Raw genomic sequence first — 18,094 nt, forward strand, 5'->3', positions numbered from 1 at the left:
TGCCCAAATAGAAAGTCTAATGAGTAAAAATTCTCTAGAAATAGTGAGAGTTGAAGGACTTTTAAGCATAGAAAGCTAATGCTTAATATTTAGTGCTTTGTTCCTAACCTCTAGTTAAAATGATTCAAATCCTCTTGATTTCCTGCCTTCTGGGGTGTGAATGGTGGAGATGATTGCCAAGCAAGGGAGCGGATGACTCAGATGAGTAAGAATAGGCACAGAGTAGAAATGACTTATTAATGACATGAATGAACTCTTTCCTCACCAGGACTAGGGAAATGAGAACCCTGAAGTAGGATGAGGGCAGGCTGGGACATTGGAACCGTAAATGTTACTGCATAGTCAACTCTTGGGGGAGAGAAGAGTACCAGTTGGTGAAGCAGCCAAGGACACACTCCAACAGCTGTAGCAAAATAAGGATTAGCCTGATGATAGAAAGCGGACTGGAGTTTTTCTTCGTCCCTGCTACCTTTTGCAATGTTGACAGACCGATGGCTCTTCAGTGAGTACAGCTCTTAATTGTTATAAGCCAGTAGCATTAACTCTTTTTAGCATCATGGAAGGTGAGGTGGTTGGTTTCCTTAGGTATTTTTCTCCAAGAACATTAGTCAAAAGCTGTAAATATAGAAGAATGTTCAAACCTTTAACAGAAATGTATCTACACTTAGAATGAAAATGTCTTAGGGGGATGCTTGTGTAATAGAAATTATCTTTATAGATGATGGGTAGAAAAGATATAATCTGCTATTTTATATTGATATTGATGATATAGGATTTATTATTGTAGCCATAAACTCTTAATATAACAAATCTTGTTAATGTGTTCATGCTAAGAATAACTTTGAAGTTAAGAAATTTGGTTCTATTTCACAGAAATGAACAGTTCCACAACTGAGATTTGTAATATCTAGACTAGAGAAATATAAAGTTTGGGAGAGAAGAGGTAAATCTCTTAGAAAATTAGGATAGAGATTTAGGATAAAATAGAATGGAGAGGAAGTTATGGTGAAGAAAGAAAAGTAAAACTGATAAGAATTGCCCTTTATAGGATTCAAAGTAATTTTTTTCAACATGCATCCTAGTTTTCACTTTTATGAAGTCCCAGAAACAAAATTCCATTCTGTAAGAATGGCTACTTTACTTTAAATTAAATACTGTATACAGCAGATGATTAGTAATCATAAAATTTATGAGATAGAACTGTTATACAGCCACCATCACAGAGAAAGTCAACAAGTAGCTTTCTGTAGTTTTGAAATAGATATTTGAGCATGATGTTACTGTAGTTGAATATTGGAAATTCATACAAAAGTTTGGAAGAAAAACATTTTCTACTCAGTTGGGGTTAAGACCTAGAATACAGACTTTCATCATATTTTTAAGAACATGTAGTTTCCTGTAGATTATCAGTGAACCCTACATCTTCTCCAGGAAATTATATGTATATGTATATAGTGATGATCAAACTAAATCATCCATAATCCCACCTATGGAACAAGTGAGAGCTTGTAACTATTATCAACTGAAACTATAGATATTAGCAGGGAAATGAATACATTTTTAGTTAAAAACACAAAACCACGTCTATCATCCACAGAAGAGTGGAAAGTTAGATAGCTATTGAGTGAAAAAAAGTAATCAGAGATCTCATATGAACAAGCTACTTGAGACCCTTTCTAAGATACGGAATTTAGATATTTTTAAAATAACATTTCTTCCCTAATACAGATAGCTGTGCTGGTTGGGGACTTGGTGAAATTAAAAAACACCTTCAGGCATAAAATGATTAATTTGTATGAACTAAAGCTGTTCATTGTATCCAACATCCCATTTTGCTTTCTGCTTCTCATTTAAAAGTAAAATGTAAAAAAATTAGCAAAAGCATTTCTCATCAGATAAAACATTCAAAGCTAGTCAACATGATGAAAGGTGAAACTAATTGGTAGAAATACCAAAAGGGACAAGATAAAAATCCTTATATGACATTTGGCATCCTAAATGTCAGAAGGGCAGTTGAATCAGTTTGGCTCAGATAGTGAATAGACAGATGGATGGATGGATGGATGGATGGAGACGGATGGACAGATGGACGGATGGATGGCAGACAGACAGACAGACAGATAGATAGGTAGGTATATCTGTACTCAAACACATGTATGTAAGTCTCTAGCTTTATTCAGGTAGAATTGAAAAATAAAATTGTGTGCATTTTTATGATGAATACCTATATTGTATATTGTGAAATGATCACCACAAACAAGCTAATGAACACATTCATCATCTTGCCATTTGTATGTGTGTGTGTGTGAACACTAGATCTATTCCCGTAGCAAATTCCAAGTATTTGACATAGTACGATGACCCATAATCACCATGCTGTCCACTAGACTCCTATACCTTCTTCTTATGACTGGGAGTTTATACCCTTTGACTAATTCATTTACCAAATAATTATCCACACATCCAAACATTCACAACAACCAAAATTACTGGGTGCAGACTCTGCTAAGCACTAGCCCTTTTTCCAATCCTAACATAGGCTACCTACTTGTAAAGATGTCTTCTTTCTCCTATTGGAGTGTGACTTTTCAAACACAGCCGCTTTAGCTCCTTGATTTCTCCCCCGCTCACTGGTCTCACTCAGCAGACTGAGTCAACTGAGGAATGTGCACATTGCTTTTTAAACATTCTGCCTCTGTAAATGTAAACAACTGCCTCTCATTTGACCCTTACCTATCTTCTGCTTACAGGAAAGACTGATCTCAGCTGAGGCTGGAGAAGTTGGCAGAGCACGCTTTCCCACTCTTAGCTTTACCTCGCCATCTTTCTGGGCCCAAAAGTCATCTTTTTTTGGTAAATGCAATTTTCAGCTTCTCTAGGGTGGGAATTGGTGCAGCAAGATAACCATCAGTTATTTTCTAGCAGTGAAACCAAAGAATACAGGATTACTTCAACTTACTTGTCGATAGATTTTATATAAATGACTATTCGACTCATTTGAAGTTTTAGTAGAGTCCTTTAACAACATGCTGTGTAAGAAGTGGTTCATACATGTTTAAGTATGTTCCACAAATATTCCATTTGTAAAGACTATAAAAGTTACGAGATTTTTTTTTTTAAGATTTATTTATTTTTATGGATACAGAACTGCAGAACTGGGTACAGGCCAGAGGTGCAGAGATGGTGAGAGGATTCACCAAACAGAGTGGGGAGCAGAACAGGCAGATAGATGAAGTACACTGCTGAGGGGAGCAGTGGGCCGGTCAGGAGAGGTCTGCCGCGCCAAGGGGATCACCTCCAGGGCAGGCGGGGATCAAACTCATGCGGAAGTGGCTTAAGCTTCTTAGTGCTGTGCCTTAACCCGCTGTGCCACCAGGGAGGGCCCAAACTTTTGAGATTTTTTTTTTTTAAAGATTTATTTATTTATTCATACAGAACTGGGGTACAGGCCAGAGATGCGGAGGGTGAGAGGATTCACCAGAGACAGAGTGGGGAGCAGAACAGGCAGATTAATGAAGTACACTGCTGAGGGGAGCAGCGGGCAGGTCAGGAGAGGTCTGCCTCGCCATGTGGATCTCCTCCAGGGCAGGCGGGCATCGAACTCATGCGGAAGTGGCTTAAGCTTCTTAGTGCTGTGCTTTAGCCCGCTGCGCCACCAGGGAGGGCCCACTTTTGAGATTTTTAATGTGTATGCACGATGTGTTTCTTTTACCTTATCCATGGAAGATTTAAAAAAAGATTTTTTTTTGAAACAGTCTTGAGACAATGAAGACGGTCATGTCAAATACAGGATGGATAGCTTCCAATATAATATCTGACATTTTAATCTCATTCCATGTTGAACAAAGAGATTCATGGGATCTTTTTTAGATCTCTGGAGTTTTGGAAGTGATGGATTTCAATGACCTATTTTCTCTGAACTGCAAAAATAGTTTTCAGATAGAAAGTTGCTTAAATACTACTTGATGCACTGTACTGATAAAATAATGAAAAGAATCTATGGTTTGGAAGTTAGTAAAGATGAGAGGTGGCAAGTATTCAGAAAATAGGTACTATTGATAGGCTAAAAGGGAAGGCACAGAGCAATTATTTAACTTTAAGTAAAATCCTGATAACGACTTTCCGCATTGGGAGGTTCTTTTCATTTTTCTTACTCCTAGTTTAACTTCCCAAGTCATCTGCAGATTCTCAGTGGTGCATTAGATGGCAGTGTGCACAAAGTTTCCAGCTGCATTTCCCTGCAAAGCCACGAGCCCTTTCCTTCTGGCTTTTCCTCCACTTGAGTTCTGTCTCTTAGCTGCTGTTTTCCTGGAGTACCTGCATCCCTTTCATGCAACTGGGAACAAATTATAAGAATATTCGTAATTGCAGATATTGTAGATATTCCTATTCAGTGACAGACATAGAAGTTTGTTCTGCGTAGTTTTGAAGTCTTACCCCCTCTTAAGCAATAAAGAACTCTGGCAAAGCAAACTTGTTTCTTACTAAATGTATGCTAAAGTTCACAGATACAGCCACTGTTACCACTCTTTACCTCCAGACCACTCAAGCTCACCTAAAAGAAAAGGGGGTTTTACATTTTTAATTTTTTTTGTTATTAATACATTATTTAAGCTTGTTTCTTTGTTTCTAAGAAACTTGTAAGGTTTGAATCAGTCTTTTTAAAATATCATTTCTAATATAAAACTGTTATTCTATTCTCTGTCCCACCCTCCCTTTCATCTTTTATATTTCGCCTTTTAATTGACCCTTTGGGTCTTATAAAGAAAACCTTCTATTTATTCTTATCATCAAATTGAATAATGATAATTTGCTAGTTCAAGTCATATTAACTCTTTTGGAGCAGAGTCCAATTGACACACGTAACAGATGCCAAATAATATGTCCTGGTTGTACTGTAAAATTATCTTAATAGCATAAATAACTTGCTGAAAAAAATTTAGCTTACACACACATACACACACACACACACGTCCAAGTCACTGTTTTTCTTCAAATCATTGAATAGTTTGCCTTCAGTTTCTGCCACCCAGCTTTGTGTTTTCTGAAAACACTTGGATCTCTTGACCGGGAAGGTATAATGCCATATGTTAAATCCACTTAGACTGAATTTAGAAGCACCTTTTTCCCTGTCCCAAGTGAGATCAGGCAATCTGCAGAGAGGATAGGCAAAAAAAAAAAAAAGCCTTTCAGAAGCCTGGGCTCAGAGTCAGAGGAATAAAGGGGGATTATGTATATGAGGTTTACCCCCTTCTTATTCTGGTTAGAAACACCAGAAATTTGGGTGACAGCTAATAAATATTCAGGGTAAATATTATCAGTATGGAGGGAGGAACACTCAAAATCTGTGTGTGAAATGTACAAAATCTGGGAATAATACTGTACATTACATTATTTTTATGAAATTCTCTCTCATGTAGAGATCGGCACCATGGATTCTCATCCTATTTAGTAGAGGAGGAGAGTGCGAATCAGGCAGATAGTGCTCAGGTTCACAGAGCTAAAACTAATCTGACTTCTCTTCTAGTCTCTTCATTAAATTCAGAAGCTCAAGCAAATCCAGTGTAGTTTCCCCCTGGAAAACAATCTGGGTTATGGCTGTGTTCAAACACTGATCCACATTTGCACTGACCATTAGGCGGAGGAAGGGTAGAGGTTATTATTTTTTATTTTTTTTTTTGCAATTAACTAACTTTTTTTTTATTACAAAAGTTTATTTTTACATCATTTTGTACATTTTTTTTTTCCATCTCGATTGTAATCCCCCCGGTTTCCCATCACCAAGGGTATAGGTTATTTTTGCTCAGGAAAACACTCCAGGAATAACTCGAAAGTCTTATATACATTTTAGTTGATTAAATTGCCACATTGCCACCAAGGTGAATCTGAATACTTTTAGGAGCCACCTTCCTCTGGATTTAAGGGGTTTTGAAGGGTAGGTAGTATTTTAGAGAATTCTTAAAAGAAGACTGCAGCGAGAAATTCCACTAAGTGAAAGCTCCATTAAAAACAAACAAAAATTGACGAAGTTGCGATAGACCACATTTGCTTTTTAATACCCACCATATGTCTGGTTTTATTCAGAGACTAGGAGAGTGGGTTCGTGCTTATTTTCACAGATTATATAAATAACAACCCTGCTATTGCTTATTTCTTCTAGGTGATAACATTTGGGATTGTGCTAAATAAAGCGCTAGGGATAAACTTAAAACTATATCCCTCCCTACTCATTAATAGAGTTCACTCACGGACCTACAGTTAGTGTTAATAATACTTGAACTGTGAGTTTTTAGAGCCTGGGACTTTTTAAACTGGCGATAAAAGTGATTGCTTTCAAGAAGTTTAATATTATTATTTTCTGTTGTCTTTCTCTCCCTTTGATTTTTTCAGGCTTTACTTTCATGACCTACACAGCTAAACCAGACCTTTGCAATAGGGACTAACAACTGTCTCATTTTTCTTTTCTTCTGTATCTAGTCCCTTTTAGGACACCAAAAAACACTTTCTCATTCTCCTTCCCCTCTAGCTCGGGGTAGAAGTGCAAATAGACCTTGCTTTGTACAGTGCCCAGGGGAAGGAAGGCACTGGCGTTGGTGAGCCCTGTCATGTCCAGGCACCGCGCTAACCTGTTACATATGTGGCGGTATAAGATTTCAAAGTGCTAATTGTCCGGTGTAACTGCCAATTCTCCCCAGCTTGGCAGCTAAATGGAAAAGCAACATGACCATGGGGACGATTTACAGTGGGAACAAAGTTCCTTAGCTTTAAAGTTCAAAGGGCACCATCTGGGTATAAGAAAGGAACATTGTTGAGAAGGAATGCCGTCAGGAAGAACAGGTTTTTCTTCCTAATTTGAGAGAAGAGATAAAGGAGCCTGGAGCTGGCAACCAAGACATCTCCAAAGTCATCCAAAAAGCACTTGAAGAGACTCTTTTCCTTCCCTTTCTGGAAATGTGTTTCCTGCTGCTTTGTTTCGGAGGCTACCCAGAATCAGCAGTTACCAAAAAGGATAACAACAGCTTGAGGCGACTTCTTTGGGATCTGTAGCAAAAAGGGAACAATGGTGTATAATGGACATAGCAGAAGAATTAAGAACATTTTAGCTGAAGTGTTTACAGATAGGATCTTGGTAGCAGATGCAAATCTTTCTCATTTGTGAATTAATGACCAATAGGGCTTGTCTCAACCTTACCCTTCTGGATTCTTCTTTCTGTTCATTGCCAGGGTGCACAGCCTTCTGCTGGGATGACCCCAGCTAGCTTCCAGGGGTATCACTGAGAAGGTTTGCTGGCTTGTGTTGTATGTCTGTGTAAGTTCCCCATTTTCTTCAAAATGTATTGTTTTTATCCATGCCGTGGATCCCCCTCTTCTGCCATGTGGCTTTTAATCTCCCCTTTGTCCCTTCTCCTCACCTCAGAGCTTCCAGTAACTTCAGCAAGCCTTCTTGACTTATACAGTTCCAAGAGAGAATTCTGCAATTCTGCAAATGCAGGATGGAAGGCGTTATTTCCATTAGAAATCTGTAATTCTGGAAACAAAATGTTGACTTCTAGAGGTGAAATTTTAGTAAACTGCTGAAAGAAATCCTCTCTACTTCCTCCTGCCACCCTGCCCCGGTCCCCACCCCCTTCTGGTTCCTTCCTTAATTTCTAATTCTAAGGCAAGCCTGTGGCAGCCATCTTCACAACAGCTTTGACCACCAGCGGCTGGGGGAACCGAGGGAGATGTGATCTTTAAGTCTCTGTTCACATGACCCTTTGGCTACATTAGTGGGGGGACCACCTTGAGTGAGTTGCACTGGGTGTTAGGGTCCTAGGTGCACGTGGAGCAGACCACTGTTGTATGGACAGTAAATTATTTATTCCTGTTGTAATATAATTCTTCATCTGTGAGATGGATTTCTACCCAGCCTGAATTAGGACAGAGAAAGATAGAAGATAAACAAGCTTTTCCAAGTTAAAGATGCTTTTAAAATGCAGAATAGTGGTATTATTCTGCATAAATACTGTAATAAAACTACCCCCTATCTTTTATTAAAGACTGGTAGACTCAAAGTATAAGACTGGCTTGCAGAGCAATCAATTTCAGAAAAGTAAAATCTGAACTGTTTTTGACATCTTCCTGTAGCATAAATTGTTCAAACCAATTTTTGTCAAACTGAGAAATCGTGTCGATTACAGATTCGATTCTTCCTTTTACTTTAAAAGTAACAATCAGGCAAGTTGAAGTCGTTTTGGAAGGAAAATGAGTACAAAGAACAATGCCTATTTGATTCTTTCTACTTAATATGAATTCTTGTTTAGTACCAGCCTTTAGAAAAACGTATCACTTTTAATATTTGCTGGTGACAATCAAATGCAAGAGAACACAATTTTAAAGCAAAAAAAAAAAAAATCTAAATGCTTTAGAGGATATGCAGATCTATTTTCATTTTCACAGATGGAAATTCTGCAAAGTTGGTTACAGCATATTTATTTCACTCTGAACAATCCCAGTTGAATCTTTCCTTCTATACAGAAAATTGTAGTTTAAATGAAAAAGCATGCTTTTCTGTCACATGGATGTCCTATGTGGCCTACATTTCAAAATTGATAGATGATATGCATAATCCTTTCTATCTTGTTAAAAGCAATAATCAAATTGTAAGTTTGTTTCTCTTCAAATGTTGTGATGTGGCAGGAAAATAGAAGATTTGGGCCGGGATTAAGGCTGAAAGATTGATGGAGCCCAGACAGCTGCAACCTGAGAAGGGAAGAGAGAAAGAAGTGAGTGCAGCAAAAGCATCTTGCTTTTCTGGAGGAAAATGATGGTAAGTGGAACAGAACTTAACTTGCCATCTCAGAAATGCAAAGCCAGCTCAGGATTCCATTAACTTCATTCCCCGGATGAGAATCAGCAGTATCATGACTCTCATTTCACCCCCCACCACAAATATTTACACAACTGTGATGGAATTTGAAAGCTCTATGCAGAATGCGGTCACTATTTCAATCTAGGAGTTTACATCTCATTAAAGACAGCCTCTCTCCCTCGCCATGCAGTGGCGAACTGGGGCAATATTTCTCTTCTGCACAGGATTATGAATAACCTTGAGGTTATTTCACCCCACACATTATTGTTCTGTGACGCCTTAACCCACTATCTTGATTGTGAGATCTTACTGAGTAATTTAAATCCAAATTTAAGAAATTAAATGCATAGTGTTCATTTATTGAACAAAAGTCATTAACATGTGTTAAAAACAAATAGAATGACACTCATCATGGAACCAGCCAGGCAGATGAATACATATACAGCTGGAAAAAATGTAGTGGATGTGACAGAAGAATAGTTCTTATTTTATTTTTTTTTAAAAAAATTTTATTTATTTATTTATTTATGTATACAGAACTAGGGTACAAGCCAGAGGTGCAGGAGTGGTGTGAGGATTCACCAGAGACAGAGTGGGGAGCAGAACAGGCAGATCGACTAAGTATACTGCGGTAGGCGGGTCGGGAGAGGTCTGCGGGCGCCATGTGGTCACCTCCGGGGCGGGCGGGTATCAACTCTTGCTGAAGTGGCTTTAGCTTTTTAGTTCTGTACTTTAACCCGCTGCGCCCCAGGGAGGCCCAGGAATAGTTCTTATTTTAAACGAAAGATCTCGCTCCAGGAAATTCTGGCAGAAAGTATGTGCAAGCATCGAGCATGTATAGTAAATCTGCGTACTCAGCTACCTGTTCCACAGGTCAACCCTCTGCCTTTTTCTGCTTTGTTCCATGCTCTGGGTTAACACCACTTTTGTGAACATTCATGTGCAAGTTTCTGTGTGGCCACATATTTATTTATGTTTCTCGGGACAACGGCTCACGTGCTGTGTTGTGGATTCAGTGCACAATTAGCTTTGTCTGATGGGGGTGCAAAGAAAATCATGTCAAACCCTTCTGAGTTCTATGACTAGAAATGAAATCTAAACAGCACCAGTAAGTCAGTGAAGGAAAAAAAATCAACCTAACATGCAAATGAAGAATTTATATGGCTGTCCATGCCAAAGAATAATAAACTGGAGTGGGATATTTCTTCTGTGTTTTAGGGGTCTGCGACATGTAGTAGAGAGTAGGGGAGACTTCACAAGACAGACAAGGCAGGACGTGACCTCATCTTATTTTGAGAGACACTTGGAGGCCACGTGGTCATTGACAAACCTACAACTGATTTGAACCCCAAACTAAGTTTTTGTAGGTGATCACAAGGGAGGGGAAGTGGTTGCTTCTTTGAGTAAGAGGGCAAAGAACTCAGGCAATGAGAAAATCTCCGTTGACCTTCTGTTGCCAAGTCAAGGTGACAATGCTGCATGTTCTGGGTGATCTGAGAAAAACACACTGACCCTTTGGGGAGACAGATGCTAACACATGAGGGTTTCAATTTCACTTCCCTGAGCTATGGAAATACTCTCTTCATAATCCGAGTTAGCCATCTCTTTCTTCTGTGGATTGATGTGCACTGAAGTTGAAGAAAAACAAAAAGCTGGAAATATAAAAAGTCTCTAGGTTCTGCAAAAATTGTTTAGCCATGTGTGCATTGCATATAAATATATACATGCCAGCATTTTTAAAACTCACAACTGTGAACATCGGACAAACAAGCTGGCTAAGAATAATAATTGTATTTTCCTGCCTGTCACCAGAAACCCAAGATAACATTATTTTTGAAATATGTCAACAAAAGCTTAATTTGGCTCTGAATATATCCACTAGCTATTGTCATCTGTGAGTCACGGGGATTTTAAAGAATAAAAATTAAAATAAAGACATCAGAAGTCTAGAGAATCAGGTTCACAGCAAAATGAGAGTTCTTCACATGAATCTGAGTGTGTGGCTTCAAAGCAGATTTGACATTTCCTTGAACAGCAACTAAGTTGTTAGAAAGGTCAGAGAAAAATATGGCTGGTCCTAGCTTCAGTCCCAACATGGAGGTGTTCTATTGTAGAGTTTCTCCTCCTCCAAAGTAATCATTCACTTATTCATTAATTCATCCAACAAATATATATCCAACAAATACTATGTGAAATGCATTGTACAGGGAAGCAAGTAATAGTTCTATGTTCCACATTAATTCTCTGAGGACAGAAAAATTTCATCAGAAGTAACTTGGGATATCATTCAAACACTAGTAAATGCAGTAGCATATTTTAAAAGGAGAGTTCTGTGCTTGAATTTAAATAGCTGTGACAAAGTAATGGAGTCAGAGAGATTCATCCCAAAATAAAATCTCACTTTATAAGGTTTTGGAGGGGAGGGTACAAAGAAAATAGTGGTTTTTAAAAAATGTCTGGTTAACTATATTGTGTGGATAAAACACAAATCTAGATATGGTGATGAACTTGAACTTCAGTATTTACTGCCTGAGGACCTACCTGCCTGGTTTCTATTTAAAACAAAACAAAACAAAACAAAAAATCTAGAAATGATAGGATAATAACACCTGCCTTCACAAAGTAATTCTAATCTTCACTGACTAGATGTTTGGAAAGGTCAAAATGAGATGCTATGTGTGAACTACTGTTAAATATTTAAGTACATATCCACATGAACAAATAGTATGATGCCATAGAAACATATCCACTTACTGCTACCAGTTTTCTATTGACTAACATCTTTTGATATCTTCTCTTGCAATGATATTATTAGGGCCACTGTTTGTGCCTCATAAAATAACCGATCTCATTAGGTTATAATGGCATTGCTTTTTGGCCAGACCACGCTTCCTTGGTTTAGTTACTCACTTTAGCTATCAGACAACTTCATTATCTTGGAGCTTTAAAATAAGTTCAGATTCTCAAAGAAGAGAACATTTGTCATTCCCATAGGTATTTAAAAGAGTTTACATCATGGTTCTAATTCAACCTTTTGGTTTAAATTGGATATACAAACCTGAATAAACCCTAAGGATAAAGCTTGATGATTTTTTTTTCAAAGACTTAATTTGTTCATGCATACAGAACTGGGGTATAGGCCAGAGGTTTAGGGGGTGAGAGGATTCACCTGGAACAGAGTGGAGAGCAGAACAGGCAGATGGACTGAAATACACTGCTGAGAGTAGCAGCGGGCGAGACAGGAGGGGTCTGATGCACCATGTGGGTCAGCTCCCTGGCTAGGGATCAAACTCATGTTGCAATGGCTGCAGTAACTTCATAGTGCTGTGTTTTAACCCGTTGCGCCACCAGGCAGGGCCCCAGCTGGGTGAATTTTTACAAAATGAACAAACAAGATTTTTACAGTCTAGGTCAGAAAATGGACCATAATTGGCATCTTCAGGCCTCTCTTTTGCCCTCCTTCTGTCATTAACAATTCCCTTCTTCCCCAGCTGTGATTTCCAGCTACATAATTTATATAGAGAACTTTAGATAGATAGGATCATAGAGTATGTAAATTATTGTTACTTTTCAAGTTATTGCATAAATCATTATTTCATTCCATCATGCATAATAATATACAAATTAATATTATACATATAGCCTCTATATCTATTGTGAATATTTGATGACCATTTGACGGGAATATTGACCAGTTGGGCGCTACTTCAAGTAGTGTCACCATAGACATTTCTAGATTTTGGGGAACATATATATGAACTTGTGTCTAGCACATTCTTAGGAGCAAAATTGCTTCATTAATGGTCACAACTATTTCAGTGTTTTTAGAGAGGATCAGTTTTCAGAAGCAAGGATATCAATATGCACTCCACAACTAGTATGTAAGTGTTCTAGTTTCTTTTCTTTTGATATATTACTTAATTTCCAAACAAAAGGTGGTTTTGTAGTGATTTGACTATTATTGATTTCTACCTTTCTTTATAGTCAAGAAGATAGTCTGTCTGATTAAAAATCCTTTGAATTTGTTACAGCTTGCTTTATAGCCAGTTTTGGTATCTACTCAATGTTTACATGAAAAACAAAGTATATTCTGCCATTGTTGGTGCTATGCTCTGCATGAAGTCGAGTGTGTTAAAAGTGTTGTTCAAATCTTTTATAAACTCGATGCCTCTTCGTTGATTTTCCTTTGCATTGCTGAGGTGGATATTTAGAAATCTCTCACTAACATTTCTATTCACTACTGTCAATTTTTGCAGTATGTATTTTGTTTTGCTTAAAATATTTATTTTATTTATTTATGTTTACAAGAATTGGGGGGAAGGCCTGGTGTGTAGGGAGTGAGAGGTTTCACCAGAGACAGCGTGGGGAGCAGAGCAGGCGGGTTGAATGAAATACACTGCTGAGCAGAATAGTGACAGGAGAGGTCTTCTGCCCGATGTGGGTCAGCTCCCTGACTGGGGATCGAACTCATGCTTCAGTGGCTTCTGCTAGCTTCACAGAGCTGAGCCCTTGTGCTACTAGGGAAGACCCAGTATGTATTTTGAGGTATATGCATGCAGACATACATCTATCTATATTTGAGAGATACACACACACATCCAACAGCCCTCCAAAATTTGTATTTGTAAATTTAAATTTAGTGTACATCCAAAGAAATGCCAAAAAGTTCTGTTGGAACTATAATTGGACTAAAAAACTGCAAGAATTACTTTTAGTTTTTGAGTTTTCAGGTTTCCTTTTTAAAAAGTAAAAACAAGAATGGAATTAGTAAGATGAAAACATTGAGTATGCAATGGCCAAAATAGTTGATTAATTACTATAATAAATCAGAGTAACCAAATTAGAAAATATGTTTATAAAGACAAATATGGTTTATCCATTTCCCTTCAGATATAATGAATTCTATCATTCACTATATTAGATTAATGCCTTTTATCTTCTGAATTTTTCATTCTGCTAGCTGCTTGACATTAATCTCAAAATCCGTAGAAAAAGAAAACAAACAATAAGAATGAAATTTGAAATACTGTATAATTCTTAACCATAAAATATCCTTTTGAAACAAGTATTCACTAACATTTTATTGTTCACTGTTTACATAGCACCTTATTATAAGGCATTTCTATACAAAAGCTTGTTTCTTTCCTTATTGTAAATGATCAGATCTTTTATTGGTTGTTGTGGAGATTTTACTATTTAAACAATCCTGTCTAATATATAAGGACAAGTAATTTTTTGACAAAGTCAAGTCTTCTTTTTCATTTATGTTTTTCAAATTTGAAATATCCACTATAATTTTATTTGAAAAGTAAGACATTTTAGAGCAGGTATAAATTGCAAGTAATTCTGATATTTGAGGCTATATGGGAGATTTTGAAAACACAGTATTTATGGTATTAACACATGCATTTTTATCTAATTTAGCATTTGGATCTATAATCCCTTGTGGCTTGGTTGTCAAGAGAGCAAATCCAGAGAGTCATCTCAATCTCAAAATACCCTTGATTATTGCAATAATAGGAAGTCATCTTTTAATTAGGAAGTTGAAAGCAGTCTTATGTGTTCTCTAAATTTTCATTCTCTTTATTCACTTTCCTTTAGTAGTTTTCTAATATGCAGATTATTTTGCTCAGAAATGTTTAAGCCAGACTGCCAGAAACATTTTCCTACATTTTCCTTTTAAAACTATTTCTCAGATGTATAGGAATCCTTATTTGTTGAAAATCTGCATGAATCTAAAATTAAACACAACAACAGCAATTCATGTTGAAAAGAATTTATAAAGAAGGAAACCATGGCAACAGAATCATTTATTTTTAACTGCACCAACTCCTATCTCTACATTCACCCCAAAACTAAGCACCTCTTAATCCTTAGCTTTTTCCATGCTGCCTCATTCCCATTGTAATTCTGCAAGAGTCAAAAATAGCAACAGAAATTGTCATATTTACATTACCAAGTGCTATCAAGCCATGCTTCTCTTCCTATTCACTTGTTCACATTATCCTGCAAGTGGCCTTTGGAGAACTTCTGTAGCTGTCAAAGAGATGCTCAGATAGTACACCTCGAAGGTCAATGCCATTGCTAAAACCAACAACAGGCCCTCTCTAGTAGGAAGGTTAATTAATCAGCAATTTCATTACTCAAAGATTCACCTCTTACCAGAAGTATGCTGGTCACATAGGGCAAGGACAAATATAACTGCATCATATCCCATCATCTCATCTCTTGGTCCCAGATACCCAGCCTGGGCACCATATCTAGAAAGCTCTGCTGTGCTGTCTCACTACCTTTTACACCACGATCCGATCTTAAATCACTAGGCCACACAAACTTAGAATGTGTGCACTTTCCTTAGCAAAGATTTACACATTTCAGGCAGACTGTTTTGTTAAAATGCTTTCAAAGTATTCATCAGACATTTTCACATGGTTGATAACATTGCAAATTATAAGCATATTTTCTTATCAAAGAGCTTCAGAACCAATTCAATTTCTAGATGGTTATATGCTTGAAAATCTAGTAGCTTCCTTTAATAAATATCAGCCAATAAGATATTTATGTTGTATGTCTTCTAATTCCTTTGTCTATTTTGGTTTCTGTTAGCTCAGTGGCATGATGAGTTAGGGTGTCCAAAGATGAAGGTTCATCCCTCATTGATTCAGTTGAGCTATTTATGTCAGAAAAGCCCTAAGAGAAATGCAGACTTTAGTTTTGAAGATCAAAGGCTTGTGTAATAGAAATAGGCACAAGAATATATTTGAAGGCATGAAGGGCATTAACCCAACAAGCCAATTGAATCACATGGAAAATTGATCTTATATTTTTTGAAATAAATGGATATTCTGATGGCTAAAAAGACTCTGACCTGCTTATCTGTGAGCCACACTGAGAGTTAAATAAAAGACAGCAGGAAAGCATCATCTTGAAATCTACCGATTACCTCCAGAGGAGACAAGAGCATGCTTCCTTTGGGGTTTATTCTCGCTTCTTCCTTATTTGGTCTATTTATTTTTGCGTCCCATTACCCAGAATATCCTCTCCTTAGGTTGGTCTGTAGGGTTGCCTGAATTTTGTCTTATTGAAGGATTTCCAGGGTACAAGCTAAAGGCTTCTGGTGTGTTTGTATGTATATCTCTCTCAGAGACAGAGCCTAAAGAGAAAAAAAAGTGAATACCAATGTCATTAGTGCTTCAAGTTCTCTGAGGTAAAGAAAATGAAGAAAAACATTTTTTAGAATTATTTCTTTGAAATGAGACAAGTATATCATCTTTCAGCTTTGGTGCAGTGTAACAAAATTATGCTCACTTTGGAAAAATGCTGAGAAGAAAAGCAAGGATAGCATGTTGTTTCTCTATTTCCACAGCTGTAGTTACTTTATTTTCTGTGATTGCTGTTTTGTTTTGAACATTTCCCATTTTGGTAGCAGCCCTGAGGATTTATTCAGTAAATATTTATTTTGCCCCTACAAAGTCTGAGTTACTGGCAGTGATGAACAGCAAGTGTAGAATAAGTTTGTAGAAGCAGAGAAAAGTGACGGGATCCAGGTGTAAATAAAGTTTTGAGCAGCTATTGCTCACCATCAAACCCACGCACACAAAAAGAAAGTATTATTCAGCAAGAAAAAACAGAGAAAAAGAAAGGAAAACCCCAAAAGAAAAAGAAAACAACAAAGAAAAGACCAACCACCTTTCACCCAAATTTTGACACTACCATTCAATGAATAGATAAGATAAAAAAAAAAAAGAGAGAGAGAGAGAGAGATTTTTTTTTTTCCAGAGCATAGGGTCAGCTTTGTTCTAGTTTAACTTTATCAGTTTGGACTCTGTTACACTGAAAGAATTGCTGAGAAGTTAAGTCTGAACATTTTTATTATTGGGCTATGTCATTGGAAAGTTATTAAGCATATTAATTAGGCAAGCAAGTAGCAAGGGGAATTTAGAAATATTTGAACAAATTGCTGACAGGCATCTGATGTCCACATATTCATTGGGGGCTGTAAGTGCTTAAATTCTTTTCTGCTGTTAGCAAACCTGTCAATGAAAAGAAGTCTAGAGTTAACATAAGGGAAATGGAGGCTTTTAATTCAATATTTTGTTTAAAACCAACTTATTCTCTTCCCCTTTAAAAAATGTATTTTCTTTCTTCTCAGAGTACAGGAAAGATTCAAAGTAAAGGCCATTTTTGAGATGTTTATTTATTTCCAAGTGGTATTTACAAATGCAGTCCAATTTAACATTTGGGATCCACACACAGTTTTTATAGTAGCAGGGGCGGGAATCCTCAAGGAGAAGTGGGAGGGTGGTTTCATCTTTTTTTTCCATAGGGAATGTCATCGAAAACCTACTTTGGTGGATTGTGGAACTACAGCCACCAACCTCTTCTTAAATTGATGCTATAAAATGTCTGATGCGGGCCCTCCCTGGTGGTGCAGCGGGTTAAAGCACAGCACTAAGAAGCTTAAGCCACTTCAGCATGAGTTTGATCCCCACCTGCCCAGGAGAAGATCCACACAGCCCAGCAGACCTCTCCTGACCCGCCCTCTGCTCCCCTCAGCAGTGTACTTCGTCAGTCAGCCTGTTCTGCTCCCCACTCTGTCTCTGGTGAGTCCTCTCGCTGCCTCTGCTTCTCTGGCCTGTATCCCAGTTCTGTATGCACAAATAAGTCTTTAAAAAAAAAAAAAAATGTCTGATGGGCCCTCCCTGGTGGCGCAGCGGGTTAAAGCACAGCACTGAGAAGCTGAAGCCACTTGCGCATGAGTTTGATCCCCACCTGCCCGGGAGAAGATCCACACAGCCCAGCAGACCTCTCCTGACCCACCCGCTGCTCTCCTCAGCAGTGTACTTCATCCATCTGCCTGTTCTGCTCCCCACTCTGTCTCTGGTGAAGCCTCTCGCCGCCCCTGAGCCTCTGGCCTGTACCCCAGTTCTGTATGAACAAATAAATAAATCTTTAAAAAAAAATGTCTGATGTATACAAGGACAACAAAATAAAAATATGTGAGGTAATAAGGCAAAGGAAGAGGCTGATGAAAACTGAGGTGACTCAAGATGGGGATAGACACATGTGAGAGTCAAGAGCTGCTTTCTCCTTGCAAGGGGACAGTCGCTGCTTTGCCCCTGAGCTTTCTGGCTGCCAGCCTGAGTGGTGAGCCAGTGCTGACACGATATGCATTGTCTATGAGTAAGCTCCGAAGTGGCCATTCCGAAGGAACATAATTATTTCCATTATTTGAGAGAAATG

General features: G+C 37.8%; 1 long non-coding RNA gene across 1 annotated transcript; it reads left to right on the top strand.

Annotated features, from left to right (window-relative positions):
• The first annotated feature begins 279 nt into the window (after positions 1–279).
• On the top strand, positions 280–17,329 carry LOC105853455. Its single transcript, XR_001145313.1, has 5 exons — positions 280–502; positions 2,751–2,853; positions 7,225–7,309; positions 8,680–8,809; positions 17,178–17,329. It is a non-coding gene; the product is annotated as an uncharacterized LOC105853455 (long non-coding RNA).
• Positions 17,330–18,094: the final 765 nt, after the last annotated feature.

The sequence above is a fragment of the Condylura cristata genome, unplaced genomic scaffold, assembly GCF_000260355.1.
Source record: "Condylura cristata isolate star-nosed mole 26May11 unplaced genomic scaffold, ConCri1.0 scaffold00010, whole genome shotgun sequence".
Classification (NCBI taxonomy): Eukaryota; Metazoa; Chordata; class Mammalia; order Eulipotyphla; family Talpidae; genus Condylura; species Condylura cristata.